The sequence below is a fragment of the Corvus brachyrhynchos genome, unplaced genomic scaffold (genome assembly GCF_000691975.1).
Source record: "Corvus brachyrhynchos isolate BGI_N302 unplaced genomic scaffold, ASM69197v1 scaffold523, whole genome shotgun sequence".
NCBI classification, from domain to species: Eukaryota; Metazoa; Chordata; class Aves; order Passeriformes; family Corvidae; genus Corvus; species Corvus brachyrhynchos.
This window is the reverse complement of record NW_008237265.1, coordinates 1,798,672-1,815,014: the sequence shown is the minus strand read 5'-3', so window position 1 is coordinate 1,815,014 and position 16,343 is coordinate 1,798,672. Positions and strand designations below refer to the sequence as shown.

Below are 16,343 nucleotides of genomic sequence, written 5' to 3'. Positions count from 1 at the left end.
GTCAATACCCGAGGGTCCATCAATCGAGCTGGTCCTGCCGCGTCTGAGCCCTTGCACACAGTGGATGGAGATAGAGTCCCTGTGGTACACCTGAGAGGTATTTTAGGAAAGACTGTTTGGATTAATCCCACCTCAGGCAAAGGCAAACCCATCCGTGGGATTGTCTTTGCTCAAGGACCTGGTTGCACTTGGTGGGTAATGCAGAAAGATGGGGAAACCCGTTGTGTACCACAAGGAGACCTAATCTTAGGTGAGAACGGTGTGTAGATTTCACTGTGTATATATATATATATATATGTATGTGTGTTTTAGAGTTTAAGAAGGTATTGATTTGGGATAATGTAGATGGTAATAGAATAAGGGGTGGATAATGTCCTGGGTTGCAGTGTATTCTATTACCATCCCCATCAGCTGTTGAAATCAGGTGGGGCAGTGTTTCCTTGCCTCCTCCCCCCAGACTATCTTTCTGTTAATTGCCCATCATTGTCCTGCCGCCTGACTCAGAGATAACTCCCTCTGGACTATCTTCTGTTAATGAGCCTAATCAACACTTTGCCTCATGACTCATTACCCCATTGTGAGATGCTCCACCCAGAGGGAGGAACCAAGCATCCCATCATGGATATAAGCTGAGGCTGAACACCAGAGACAACCCTTCCACTGGATTTCCAGAGGACAGGAGCTACACAGCCACCACTGGACCTTCTGAGGAAGAGCAGACCCTTTTTTCTACAGGATCACCGCTTCAGAGGACTGCAGCCACCATTCTACCAGACTGCTACCACCACCCTGCCTAACAGGGACTCAGGTTGTATCTTGACTCTGTCAGTTTGAACCAGTGTTTTCTTTTAGTTTTTTTCTTTCCTTTTCTTTAACTTCCCCATTAAATTGTTACTCTGACTTGGTGCCTCCCACTGGTTTGTTTTCAAACTAGTACAAAGAGTAATGAACCTCACCTTTGGCAAGGTGAAAGAATATATGAATAAATGCAGCAGCTGCTGCAGGCTGACAGTAAGTTAAAAAGCTGGTACTTTCTTACCAAAATGGAGGCCAATCTCTTCTTGGAATCAGTACATTGTGAAGTTTTAGAAGCAGTAAAACACAATTCAGATTCCATTATGGGTGTGCTTTCCTTCTGAATTAAAAGATATTTTGCCAGTGATAATTTTCAGGTTGGATACTTGTGTTATCAGACCTGAGGATGACAGAAAAGATCATTGTTATAATGTGTCCTGCTTAATAAGAGTGGTCATGGTTTCTTGAAGCTAAAACTACCTTCTCAGCAACTTTCTAGTGGAGGAAGATGGTGTGTTCTTGCTTTTGTTACCAGGATGCTTGCAGTAATTCCAGATATAGCAATTGTTACATCCACAATGGGATTTTACAGCTAAATGATGTAAACTCAAATGTTCTGAAAAACTCTGGTACAACTTTTGAACAGTCCTGAGGGGCAATTTGGGATTGTTCCCAGATAACAAAGCATAGTATAACAGGTAGATGATTTTTTCCCTCCAGTTAGTTTCTTGCATTCAATGCAGCAGGATTTTTTTGCATCACATAATTTGTTGGACCTTATGGCAGCTGAGAACACAGTCAGTGTTGAAAGCCCCAAGGTGTAAGTTACACAGCTGTTCCAGAGCCCACCAGAATACTGTGTTCTCGATCTCTGACATTGCCATGCAGTGACAGAGATTTGTTATTCCAATATCAGCTGATATGGACCCTTTTTTGATTTTGGGTAATAATAGTGGTCAAATTATTAATGTATAAAATCAAGGCCATGGAGCTAAATGAGATGGGTACTTTGGGTTGCTGTGTTGCATTCTGACAAGGTTCAGCTACAAAAAGCTGAAGATTTTTGCTTGTAATAACACATTACAGTCAGTATGAAGGTGCACGAGCCATGCTGATCATAAATACAAATGTGGCATTTTTTCGTAAGTTTTTTAAATGGTCACAGTGAAAATCTTGAGAATCATAAATAGAAAATTTTCCAGGTTTTTTAAGCAATAATTATATTTTGAACAGCATGCTACTAAAAACAGGCTCCAGACTTACTCATGGACATCAGCTGAACAGTAAGTGTTACTGATTAGAAGATTTCATAGATGAGACCTATTTCAAAATTGCCTTCACTTAGGTCCATCTTGTGTGGAATCATTGGTAGTGGCTTCTGATGAGTGTGATACTGTCTTTAACAGCTCACTGGGATTTTCAAATACGTCAGTACTGAAGTTTGACAGTGCTTGTATTCCCTGAGGCATGGAGAATAAAAGTAACTCTGAACAAAATTCTGTTCTTTATTTCAGTTTCACTGATAAACATGCAAATCAGAATCTGTTAACCATTGGCTGCTCCAGATATGACATGAAAACCAACAAAGGAGACTTGATGTAGTATGGCTCAAAACCAGAAGTATTTTGGTAAGTCACATTATGTGCATTAAGAAGTTGAGAAAGTGATCATTCATGGTAACAGATACTTTTTCTGCTCTTTGTTCTTAAAGTGTACTTTCAAGAAACATTGCTAAAAAGCACAGTAGACTGTTTGGATTTTGGAAAGTGCTTCCTTCAGAGGGCTAGAAGACCAAACCTTCATACAAGGAAGGCTTAGAACATCCTGCCACAGCCTAAACTTGTGGAGAAATCCACAGTTCCACAGCGTGGCATTCTGGTTTTGGTCAGGTGTAACAGTGCTCTTCCTATCTGTGCAACTTCCACCTTCTTTCAGGGTTATTAATTCACCTGTTTCAGTTAGAACATCTTTCTTGGTAAGCCTGCATTACCTCAGCACATCAAGAGGAATATTCTCATATTCAAACAACAATGAAGAGTATCATCTGCTTGAGGAGTTTTGCATTGCTTTCCAAAATATGTATTGATTGCAGCAGAATTTAAATAAAACAAGTCCCAAAAAAAAAATATAACTCTTGTGTATTCACTATGTAAATATGATTTACGGGGTTTTAATCTCTTTCTTGAACCCTCGAAAGCTTGGTTTTTAAAGCGGTAACCATATGGCTGTAATACTATTCGCCCTTAAATGCACTGATGCTATCATTCTGCATGCATGGTTCTTTTATACCTAGAGGACTCTTTAGTGGTGCTAATACAGCTAACAATACCACTTGACTTGATTAAAGCCTACTAATGTGTTTACTTGGGATTGAGAGGTCACACATTTTCTCTTCCCAGCAGTAGCAGTCACCTCTGGTGTGTGTTTTTGCTTTCTTACATTAACACATGTGTTACAGAGTATCTGTGCAGGTGATTAAAAAAAAAAGACTGCATAGCTCTTTGGTGTCGCTGGAAAGTAAATACAGGTATGTACCCTACTCAGGTGAGGCTCCATATGAACGTGTAGACATCACCTAAAGGTAATTGCATATGCATCTAAAAGACAATTTCTGAAGAGAAAATTATCTTACATTGTCATGGGCTCCTGTCCTATTTTTATTAATGTCCCAGATTTGAGAATCAACTGAAACAGAAGCTGTATCCTTACTGTGATACCTGGGTGTCACACAGAGCATGAAGGAGTAACTCATACAAATTCTTATTTTTCCACTCATAGAACTCTTGTATATACCTCCCCTATCCCTGTTTTTCTCCCCAGAGTTTGTCATCTTCTGTTCAAGAACTGCAGTTCTTTATCCCAGTTTGGCCCAAGTAATAAGGAGATACTAATGACATTCCCTCAATCATTGTATCTTGCTGCTGACGTTTATGTAAGGAACAGATGATGATGTCCAGTGTTGTACCACTGTCAAGGCATGGAAGAGTCTTCCTTCACTTCCTGGCCTTCCTGATGTTGTTCCAGTGAAACTGTTGCAATTGTAGTTGATATTACATGTCCTCTGGACTGGTGTGCACATGCTGTTCCCTGCCTGTACGTGTTTGATCTATTTAATTAGAGCCATGGAAGACATCTTCTGCACCTCAAAATAATGCTTCTTGGCACTACAGCTGGAGGAACAGGCATCCACCATAAGCTGGGATATGACAAGAACAGCAGAGGGCAGCTAAAGGAGGGATTCCCAAAGTCTTGGTGTATTTCTCATGGTACTTGCATGAGAATAAAGCATCTGCAAAATGGCTCCAAATGCATTTGTCTTCTGCAAGCTCAGAGCCTGGGACAGAAGTGGAAACAGCTGTAACCCCTGCCTCAAAGAGGTACAGTGCAGATCCATTTATTTAGGGATGCTATCCCAGCAAAGTTAATTGGGCAACTCCTAATCTAAGGTATTAGTATTTTATTATCATGATTTTCTTCTTACAACCACACATGAGCATTTACATTACCAGTGCATCAGAAGAGGTCATAGTTACTTAAATAAATAACGTTGGTATTTTGCAAATGAGCAATTAAGTTATGAAAGAAGCCTCTTTTCACATAGCTGCTGGCTTTGATCCTTCTCTGCATTATTTAAGACCTAAGGCTCCAGAGTTCATGCCTGGTGTCAGATACAGAGTGTAGCTCTGCTGTGGTAAAGTGGTGTATGACCTCTTGCACCAGGGGCAGGGCAGGCTGCAGTCTGGTAACAGTAGGTCCTGATTTTCCCTAGGGTGGAATTCCTTGCTTGTCTTTGCAGCCTCTGTGTCCCCTCACTCCTGTCCTTTCCCGCACCGTCCCTTTGGCACTGGTTTCCTCTGGTTCCTGGCGCAAAAGTCTGTGGTCACAGCACAGTGTGTGCCCTCTGCAGTGTCCGATTTCTGTCTTGATTGGCATTTCCGAGGTCCTCAGAACATTTGCTGCCTCTCCTCCACCTCCTCATCTGTATCTCCAGGTCTGAAAACTGCCTGCACAAAATATTTGACTGGATATATGTGCCACCACATGTCACCACAGACAGGGGAGTGGTCAGCCTATGCTCTAAGACTGTAAAATCCAAGTGGAAATCTGCAAATGGGAATGTCCCTTTATATTGCAGTTTATCAGAAAGGGATTCCTGGAGTTAAAAAAGAATTCCTGTGAATTCAGAATTACATTCATTTTTTTAAAAAATATGAGTTAGTGTTTACTGTAAAGTTCTCTTTTGACTACAGAGTGAACAAGGAAGGAAACAAAATATTTGAGTTCTCTCTGTAAGGCAGCTACTTTCTCTGTGCCTTTTTCTTCCCTCTGTTTAATTCCCAATACCTCAGAGACACAGTTTCCTCCTTTAGCAGGGACTGTGACGTTAAAAATAGCTGGCTTCAAAGTAAACATGGAAAAAACCCACTTCAATTGTTTCAAATATGTGGTAAGTAGCCAAAACCACATCCACGCTAAGTAGCTGAAATTCACCGTCTTTTGGAGCTGCACTGGGGCTTTTGCTTCCCCGAGCCTTCGTGTGTTCACACTGCACGCTGGCCTCTGTCTCCAAAGACATTGGCAAATCTTACAGTGTCATTTTAAGTAAATTGTCACTACTTTTACCACTCTTGCAAAATGTTTAGAGGGGACACTTTCTATTTGGATGAAGGCCAACTGTGGCACCCAGCACCTGTGGAAGTGGTGATCCCAGGCTGCTTCCGTGGTGTTCTGGTGGGCGGAACATCACAGCTGCCTAGGCCAGCTGGAAGAGTTGGGGATTTATCAAACAGAGAGCTTGTTCTGGTCCAGCTGCAGGAGGAGGGAGGCAGGACCCTTCTGCACTGGGGCCATAGTGCAGCCATATCCATAGGGCTCTCGCTGCCACCCCTGCCACTGCTGCCCTCACATCTGCCCACAGCTGGACCAGAGCTTGCAGTTCCTACAGAAGTTTTTCCAGGAACAGGACTTACCATCAGATAGATTTAGTGGGGTGGTGAACCAAGTCCCAACCTGTTCCAGTAACAAGGCTGGTGTGCATGTGTCAAAGCAGCTGTGAACAGCTGTGCTGTACATTTCACTGAGGAGCCCTTGGTATTGTGTAACCAGTAAGGACAGAAGGACAGGAGAAAGGACATTCAAGTCTGCAAATTAAATCCGTTATGACAAGCAAGTATTGGAAACAAGTATTTTCAGAGTCTGGCCAATGCCCTTGCATGGAAAAGTTGGTCAGGTCTTACAAACACCTCACTGGGCAGAATTAAAACTGGTACAGATCCAAGAGTAACAGTCCACTGAGTCTCTCGCAGACACCAAGCAGTACTTGTGCAGACTGTCACAAAACACAGGTATTCCCTTTGCTTTTTGTCTTGTAGGGGGATCTTTCTATCTCTAAATATATGAGCTATATCTGTGTGGTGTAGCAAATATATGTCACTTGAGTATTTTCCTCCTAATATAGTCTAAAAGCCTTCATTTATTTAGAAGAAATATGTGTTACAGTGTTTTGAAGCCTCAGAATAGGACTAAGAAACTTTTGATTAGCATCAACAGCTTGGTCCTTTGGTGTAGGGGAAAGAGGAACAGTTGAAAAAAGGAGCAGGGGGAAACTGCAGAAGAGTGGTTTTTGTACTTTTCCATCTAAGATGCAGCAGAGTTTGGGAAGGTTTTCTTCACCCATTGTGTTGGCCTGATCCACAGGGAACTCATTTTGAAATTAAATATACCAAAGCATTTATGATTTATGGGGGGGGAAGCCTTAAAAAATATCTTGTGTTTTGTCGCTATGAAAATATTGACCAAAGGCAAAAGAATGGCCTTCATTTAGCTTATTATTGTTGGCTTGTTTTAATGCTTTCTTATTAAGGGCAAACTTCCATTAAGATGTGATATTAACTCTTTCACAGTTGCAAAGGCATGAAAGATGGAAATTTTGAACATTGAACTGTAACCTATTCTAAAGTAGGTAATTCCTACTCAAAAATGCATAGTGTGACTGAGAGGGATGCTTTTAAAAGTAAAAAACATATATGGAATAAATTGTGCAGAATTTTTGCTGCAAAATATCTTCAAAAAGCAGCTTCTATGTAAAATCAGAAACACGGTGTTAATGACAGTTCTAAAAGAATTTCTGAAAATAAATACTTTTTTTGGGGGGGGGGGGGGGAAGAGCATGAAGTGGTAACTACAGACCCAACACAAGGGTTCCTGGGACCTTAGCTTCATCCTTCCACAGAAAGCTCTCCATCTGTGGAGCGTGCTTTCCATGGAAGTCAGCGAGCCCTCTGGGAGCCTGTTTTGAAGGACAAGTGCTCCCAGTGCTGAAATGAGCAAAAAGCAAGGAAGAAACTGGAGTTGGTGCAACACAGCAGCTGCTGATTCAGCCAGGCTGTGCCTCTGTCAGTTGCCCTGGGAGTCCAGGGCTGGGTTTGGGGGCAGTCACTGTCACATGAGTAAGAACTAGGTCGAGGTCTGTGCCAGAATTGCACCTTAGAACGTACCCAGAGTGGGGTCCAGGGCACCGCCTGGATGTGGCAGCACAAGAGATCAGGTCTAGGGTCCAGCTTCCTGCGCTGCCACTCATGCTACCGGTGTTCATTAGTTCAAAGCACTCTTAGGTAGCTGGAAACTCATTAAGGCTGGCAGAAGAATGATTATCTAGCTCCGGGTTAGTAATGCAATGCCTCATGTTGCAGAGCAGGCAGACCTGAAGTTTAAGGTCTCTGTTGTCACTTCAGAGAGACAGATGTTACTACTGCCAGCCTGGAATTCCTAAAAAAAAAAATGCTAATTTAAACTACTTACTCCGTTAAATTCCCGTTGAATTAGCAATAGTAATGAAAGTAGTTGCACTGTTATCGCTGTAGTATCTGAGGAGGCTGTTGGCCAGAATGTCATATGAACAGGAATGTCTGTTGGGATATTTAATTTTGTCTCCCATGACAATGTGTGGTTGTTCTCTTTTGTACATTTTCTGTTAATTCTTAGTGGTCTGGGTGATGTTTTGGTATAGGCAGAAGTCCCTCCAGGCCAGCGCAAAGTGCACAGCAGTGAAGTCCTTGTCTGAAGAATGGCAGTGTGCAGAGTTAGCATTCCACTGCAGTGAAACAAGATGCTCACATTTGCCTTCGCAGAATTTCCCACCAGGCTCCGGTTGTATCTGCAGCCAATACACCTCCATGTCTCTGCAACTAAGAGAGAACTTTAGGATTGTTACTCACCTGATCCTGCAGAGACGTCCCTCCTTGGAGGCTGTTTGCTCAGATGTGCAGAGGGTCCCTCGTGAGCCTCTCAGCACATTTCACCTGCTCTCAGGTGTCTCAGTGCATGCAGAGCTCAGCACTTAATGCTCTATCCTTGCAATACTTACATTATGTGTCGTTATGCTTTCACTGGAGCCCAATCAGGAGACAGAGGTTTGGATTGGTTTGCCATGGGGACACAGAATGAAGTTAGAGATGTAGGAGGTATTGGTAATAAAGCTTATAAAAGGCAGCAAGCTTGTGCTTGGAGTTGTGAACCAGAAATACCACCTTCCTCACAAAATTCCTTTGGTGTGCAGGATTCTCTTTTTTTTCCTTTGGTTTCTTTTGTGTTGTATTATTTTGCATCTTTGAGTTGTGGGGTGGATTTCTTTGTCTCAGGAACCAGCAGTATTTAAAAATAGGGGGACATTGCTTTATTAAAGCAAGTCTTTCAGTTGTCACGGCAACTGGTCTTACATAAATGATGTAGAAAGAAGGAATGTATGTAAAGAGATACATTAGGTCATAATGGTGAATCCAGTATTTCTTAAACTAACAAGGAAGCATTTTGGGGTTTGTTGCTGTAGTTCATTTTATCCAGGTGATTTTTTACTTCAGTATTCTCCAGGTTCAGAATCAAAAACTGCTGCCTTTGTCTGTTCACAGCTATATCAATCGCAGTTTCTCTTGTCTATGTAACTATTAAGTTCCTCCATAGGATATCTATTAGTCAAAAACAGACAGAGAACTGTATAATAAAAAAACCAGATCTGATACCTCGTGATTTTCCCCCAAATGTTTTTCTGCTCCTCCCTTCCAAAACTTCTCCCAGTCAGATAGGCAGAAATGGCAGGATAGTGGGAATTCTGCCATGCCCCCTAGGTGATCTGCCTGACCATTTTATACAAACTGCTACTTTTCTTACAGCTTTGCTCAGTTAAAGGATAATTGGAGACTTGGGGGGCAGGGGATATTATTCTAGAATCAGCATATGTGATTTGCAGCATTTCCAAGTTGCTAAGGAGTAATTCACCAAAGAAGTGGAACCCAAGAGAATAGAAGTGTGCTGCCAAAATTTAGGATTTTTTTTTCACGTTCTCTAGGGATTTAACAGTCGAATCAAAATTCTTTACTGCTCAAAAGAGTTCTACACTTAAGAAAAAAAGCATGTCAAAGAAATGTGTCATGAGTAACATGCTTAGTCTTTTTATTCCCATTCCCTGATTTTCAGCATGATTTTTAAAGCTTTTTCCCAATATTTGCAGGTTTTAAATCCTTACTCTCATCTGTCTGTAATCATCTCACTTTACCTTTCTCTTTTTCTGCTTACAGTCCTTTTCTTTTGTTTCCTTCATGCCACCTCTCTTAGGTAAGTCAAAAATGTAACAAATGTGCCTCTGCCAGCGCTCCCTACTGTCTTTATTTAAATTGAAGTAGAACTGGAGGGTGTGTAAACTTCTGCTTTTCCAATGTCAGCAGGTGAAACTTAGTATATTCTTCCCAGGAGCTCATGAAAACATTTTTTTCTTAATCTTTGTCTTGCTGTGTTTAAGTTTGCAGCTGCTGGATTCCGCTTTGAGTTTCAAGTTCAAAGGCATCCAGACAGTCTTTGTGAAATATCACAGAAACCACTCAACTTCACCTGGGTTTGCAAGGAAATTTTGTCAAGCCACGAGTTTCCCACACTTCCAGGGTAAAGCCATGTGTTAATTCAGAGCTCTTTTCTCCCAGTTCAGGTTAGTTATCTTAACTCTGAAGGATCACAACCCATAGGGAACTTCTTCATAAACTTTGACCTGCTTTGAAGTTTGTAACAAAACTCAGAATTCTTTCCACAATTTCGAGGGCTTGTAACAAAAGCAAAGGACAGCTGTAATCCAGGTTGGTTTTAAATCCATGGCTTTAGAGGTGGGTTACTGGGAAACGTATCCCAGTGGTATGTCAACTATAGGCTAAATTCTTCCCTTTTCTGAGAACATTTTACCCTGCTCTCCCTGGGGGCTCAGAGTATTTTTCTTTCAACACCATCAGGCTGTCTGCCATTTCTTCCAAGAGATAAAGTTTCAAAATACGCTTTTTCTGACTGTTTTTCCAAGCAGCTGGTTCAGTCTGCCACCTGCACTCTGGGAAGAGTTACCTATCTTTGGCTTTTGAGGGCCAGCCCTTCCCATTCGGTCACCTCTTCCTCGTTCTGTGAATATCAAGTAGCAGCATCACCCTGGAGCATGAATGGAACAGAGGGAACAGAAATGCTTCAGCCTAATTTCTTCTAGCCTCAGTGTACCTGTGTAATCCTGTGTATTCGGCATGCCTTGGTATAGGGATGTGTCTCCCTTAGCTGTTCTGTTGGTTTCATTTCTACATTACAAGTCCTTCAAAATAAGAGCTGCATTAAAATTAATAATGATGATTTTTTTCCTTATATAATTCCAGGGTGTTGGGGGCTTTTTTACAACTTATCAGCCTTTTCAAATACACTAGCAGCTCAGATGCTTTGCTTATTCTCTGTCATTAAAGAAAAGGAAGGAAAATCCCCTCAGCCATTTTTTCTTTATACCATAGTTTTTCTGTGTTAGAAAGTTGTAGGTTTTCGGTTTTGTTTTTTAGGTGGTTTGTGCTTTCTTTCCCCCTCAGGAAACAGTGTGAAATATCTAAATCTCTAAACCAGTAGTTTGCCAGGTACCTAAATCTTTAATGAATAGCATGGGCTTTGCAGTTTTTCCTGAAGATTTGCATATTTGTTTCTTAGGATCTGTCAGGTGCTAATACTTTTACAAGGAGGCTGGTGGACACACACTTGAGGAAAAAATGTGCTTATTAATTCTTGGTGCTTTTTGCTTTTATCGGCTCTGGTGTTACTTTGTTTGGCTTTAGCTGTCCCTGGCTTATTACACACAAGACAGTGAAATTTCAATCAAAAGTCACTTGCAGAGATGGAGGTGTAGGCTCTGTTTTTTAAGTGTTCGTTTGCTGGTAATGTTGCAAGTGCTTTCAGAGCTGTGCTGAAGACTGTGAAGTTCCTGGGGCTGTAATAGAAAACATTGGTGTCTGGACTTTCAAGGGAAGAATGTGGTTAAGATTACAGTGACTGAGTCAGTGTCAATGGGTGGTCCTGAGTCCATGTGGCTCCCAGAAAAGAGTCTCTGCTCACATGGGTGATGAGCTGCACTCACCGCAGTGAAACGGCTGGGAAAGGGCTGCCCTGGACTATATTTTTGCCTGCGCAGTGGCCAGATGCTGTCAGGTGGCTTCTCAGCACGGCTTGGCTTTAACTTTCCTATAAAATAAGATAAAGGATTTGCTTAAAAGCTGAGCCGTCACAGAGCTGCATGCTCCTTTCGTCCCCGTGGGTCACTGCCTTTCCCTTGGCGCATTCCCATTGTCCTGTTTAATGAGACAGTTACAAAATGTCTGCCTCACTCCCACCGCCATTTTGTAGCCTGATTGTTGGATAATGAAGACTGTAAGAAGTAGAAAATCAACAGCATGGCGTGGGGGAGATTTCAAAAGGAGCACCAAATCTGCATGTTTTATTTAGGCGTTTAATTGTTGCCGACTGGCTGCGTTTAAACAAGTGACTTTACAGTGTCTGGAAGAAAACCAGCTCCCAAATTTGAGGAGCTGACCTTGGGTAGATGCCATCAACTGTTCTTTTCTATTGGCACGAATGTGCTGCTGGCAGGGTCTCCCTGTAGCTGCAGTTGCTCACCCAGCTCTGAATCAGAACCTGCTTACACTGTACTGGGCCACCAAATTACAGCACTGTCATGGTTTAACCCCGGGTGGCAGCTCAGCCCCGCTTCCTCCCGTGCCATGGGTCTGGGCAGGGAATCAGAAGGGTAAAAGTGAGAAAACTCGTGGGATGAGATAAAGACTAAAAGACAAAGCAAACGTGTGTGCACAAGGAAAGCAAAACCAGGGATTCGTTCCCCACTTCCCTTGGACAAGCAGGTGCTCAGCCATCCCAGAAAAGCTGGGCTCTATCACAGGTCACAGTGACTTGGGAAGACAAATGCCATCACTCCAAATGTCTCCCCTTTCCTTCTCCTCCCCCCAGCTTTGTGTACTGGATTGACACCATACGGTCTGGGATGTCCCAGATGTGGCCAGTTGTGGTCAGCTGTCCTGGATGTGTATCCTCCCAACTCCTTGTGCCCCCCAGTTCCGTCACAGGTGGGGTGGGCGAGGAGCAGGAAAGGCCTTGGCTCTGTGCATGCCCTGCTCAGCACTCACTAAAACATCCCTGTGTTATCAGCTCTGTTCAGCACAAATCCAAAACACAGCCACTACCAGCTACTGGGAAGAAATTTAACTCTACCACAGCCAAAACCAGCACAGCCATTTTTTCCAAATATTATTTTTAGCCCCTTCAATAACCAAGATTTGATCAAGAAAATATAGGATATTTAAAAATAAGAACCTTTAAAATAGCTGTAATTAAGCTTCTCCCATAGAGCAACACATAACATTGTTCAGGAAAAAAAAGGCAGCAGGGTAGACTCCAAATATGGTGAAAGCAAACTAAAAATGCATGACAGAAACTGAAGGGACACTGTACAGTTATTCCTGTTGTCCTAGGGATGCAATACTGGCCATGTGAGGAGCAAAGTTAGTGGCATTTACTCCATTTCTCTATGAAATGCTCTGGTTTGTGTGTATAACATGGGGAAGGGGGATGGGAAGGACACTTTACATTCACAGGAAGGTGCAGATTCAAAGCTGTTTAAAATTCTGCCATATCTTAGTGATAATAGTTAATCCCAGTATCAGAACAGTACTTCTATTTTTAAAATGCAATCAATCAATCATTTTAAGACACTGCACGTTAGTGCCAAACACCTCAGAAAACGATGTGTACAGCAGTAAAAATAAAGCATCTGAAACTCCTTCTGTAGAGTCATTCTTCCTTTCTTTCTTACCCATCTAAGTACGGTAAAAGCTCAGTGCTGCAAGAAATATCTGAAATTACATAACAAGGAGTAAATCCTCCAAACAAGACTGATTGGCAGGCAGGGATTGCTATCATGGACTGAGCAAGGAGGAACAGAGAAATTGCCCCACCTGACTAAAGTTCTCTCTAAAAATACAGCATGTGCTGTTTTGTTCTTGGGGTTTGGTTTTTGCTTTTGAGGTGGGAGTTGTATGCTGATAACACTGAAAATTGCTCCTTTCTGTTTACTTCTCAGGAAGGTGTCCCATGTCTACCGTGCTTTTTCAGAAAGCTGTTCACGTAGAGGTGATTGAGGTTGTAGGTAATTCAAGTTCAGTTTCTGCCTCTGCTGCAGTGATTCACACAAAAGCACAAGAGAGTCTTGTACATCTGTTCCTCACCTGCAAAATAAGGATTAATGCTTCCTTATCTTAGTGCTTGTAAATTACTTTGAACTTCCTCCAGTGTGCTGCAAGTATACCTGTTACTGTTGTTGTTGATAAAAATGTGAAATACCTAACTCAGTCATGTTAACAGCATATTAACTGAGAGGATTTTTAACACAACTTGAATATAAAAGTATCAGCACCATATTCCAGCAAATAACCAGCTACAGTGAGAGGATACCTTTACATCACCTCCATTTTCACTTCCACATGGGTTTCCTCATGAGTGGTTTTTTTCATGGGTCACTTATTTTCTGAGACTGACCCTCAATCTTGTATTGATCAAAGACTGCTTTTTCATATAGGATCAGCAAGAAACAGTGTTTTCAGTCATGAACTGGTAGGACCACTACATTGGACCAAAACGTTATGAATTAATTTCAAACATTCTTGTTGCCTCAAGATAATTAAAGAGGGCAGTTTTGAAAGGAATTTTTGGTAGTCTCCACAAATAAGTATTTATATAACAAAAATAACTCAATGAAAGCATGTTTAGTTGAGGTAAAATTGGAGCTAAAAGCACAGATAATCTGGACACAGATCATAGGTTACGGAGTTAAGACATCTGGATTTCTATTCAATTCTCTGAAGGTGTAACTAGGAGTTAATAAGGTTTGCTTTCCTCTTCCAGAAGAGCTTTTTTTATGTGGTGTCTGAAATCTGGCTTCCTTAGGGGATTAATAAGTGTTTTTCCAATTCAAAATAACAGCTTAGGATAGTCCTTCCTAACCCCTTATGCATTCACAGCAGCAATACTGTAATTCATGATTTGCAGACATGACTGAATCCTTCCTAGGAACAGCTGTCCCAGCAAGCAGGATATTTGAGCCAAGGCTTCTTTAAATCATTTGCTGCTTTGATATCTTAGGCAGTATCTGAAAGGATTTTTTTTGAAGTAGCAGTAAAGAGGGCTTGTATTTTGTGTTTGTCTGGTCCACAAGGTCTCCTCCCACTACATGTTTCATTTTGATATTGATACACATGCTTTTGTAAGTTATTGCACATTTTTATGTCAGATACATTTATAAGTATGTATAGGCTCAGTTCACTATACTTAAATACCTATGGCACAAGTGAAATATCCTCTTATAGGGTGTGTGGTTAGTGAATGTTAAATTCATCCTGCAGTTCCATGCATTGCTTGCTTGAGTGGTAGAGGACAGAGTGCCACAGCAGGGAATTATCAAGTATCTGATTCTCTTCTGACCCTTTTCTGAAAAGGAGATGTTGGCTATAGGAAGGGCATTGCACTGAAAAAACTTCAGTTGTATTTTAATGTTTGAAACACCATTTGTGCAAAATACACCATATATGTATATATACATATATATATATACACACAATTGTTTTAAGCTCCAAAACACATAAAGAACCTCCATGAAAAATCTAATTTTTTTCATTAAGTTCTTGAGATTCTTTTTTGTAATTGATTTTTTTTATTATTTTGAAGTAAGACCTTTCTCCTCTGAACATAGATTGCAAGTTTTTCCAAGTAGTTTTCAAGCACTTAGTTTGCCCAGTGTTTTTACAGAGAAGCAGCAGGACTACAAGGTAGTGCCAGATGAATGACAGCTTTCATTCCTTTACCATTGTTAACAGCAAAGTTTCAGAAGTTGTCATACCAGCTTTTTAAACAAAATTGTAAAACTTGCAGTGCCCATGTTTCCAGAAGCAAAAAGGCTTGCTAACGTTCAGGCTTCTTGTGGTGCTGACTTTTTACTTGGCTATTTTGTGTCTGATTATTGCTTCTTGACATTACTTTACCAGAGTCATTCATTTAAAAGATCTCAGGGAGAAAACCTCAAACAAATGCCAGTATTTTAAGGTCCTTACCATTGTGTCCCTTTGATATTAGACACCTGTTTTCACATAGCAAGAAGGGGTTTTTTGCTTCTAATTTATTAGGTCGCAGTTGTGATAACATGAATAGATCTACTTCAGATTTAGTCTGGTATCCTGCTACAGCTATAGACCTTTAAAAATTACGTGGCACACCATGCCTGTCTTCCTATCTAGAGTGATCATTTTGGGGGGACAGCCCTTCTTGAGAGCACATGTTGTTAGAGAACATAGAAATGAATTATGTGTATATTCCCACATGCCTTATTAAAGCAGGCCTATGTATTATGTTCCCATCTTACTCCAGATGTTGCAAAATACTTAGTCTGCTTACTTCATTGGTTACCATGCAGTGTGGATAGCTGGCAATCCTGTTCATCCTTTCAATTCTAATACTTGGTAGTAGGTTATGTTTATGTTGGAAAGATCATCATTTTTCTTACATGAATTACCAAGTACGTGAATGTTATAATTGTTATTCAGAGCCTAGATGATTCATTATTGATAGAAAGTGGTGTTCCTTTCTTAAAGGAATGGGCTGTTCATTTGGAGTGTTCAGTGTTAGAGTTGTCTTTCCAATGACAATGATTTGGGGTTTGGTTTCCTTTTCAGCAACTCAGGATCATTCTAGCAAAAAGTATTGGCAATCCACAACAGGGCACTCTCAGTATCCAGCATCTAGATTAGAAAGTGTTCTGGGATTATCATACCCCCATATGTTCTTAGACATACCCTGTAGACTTGGTATGTCCCAGGTTATCATCCACATTTTATTTAAGAGTGTGTGGCTTTCCTTGTTTGCTTTTGTAAAGGTGCTTTGTATGCACTGTTGATGCTGCAAGACATAGAAATTAGGAGACTTCTATACTAGCACTTCCACAGCACCATAAAAGATTGTGGAAAATGTGTGTTTGCCAGCATAACTAGTATCCAAAATTTATGCATTCATAATATGTGGAAATACAAGGAAAATATTTAAAATACAAGGGAATATTTAAATGTAGGAGGGGAAGTTAAGCTTTTAGATTTCTTAGGTGTTATATCTTTAAATATTTGACTTGCTAGGGGGTCAATTCTAGGGGGTTTTTTTGT

The 16,343-nt window shown here is 41.1% G+C and overlaps 1 long non-coding RNA gene across 5 annotated transcripts in view; it reads left to right on the top strand.

Annotated features, from left to right (window-relative positions):
- Positions 1-16,343, top strand: part of LOC108445772 — a 121,137-nt gene that overhangs the window by 79,345 nt on the left and 25,449 nt on the right. For 2 of the 5 annotated variants that reach the window (XR_001860743.1, XR_001860742.1), the window contains one exon: positions 2,310-4,935. This is a non-coding gene — a long non-coding RNA (uncharacterized LOC108445772). Of the gene's footprint in view, positions 1-2,309; positions 4,937-16,343 lie in introns of those variants that run through there. The other 3 variants (XR_001860745.1, XR_001860746.1, XR_001860744.1) reach the window with 3 other exon arrangements.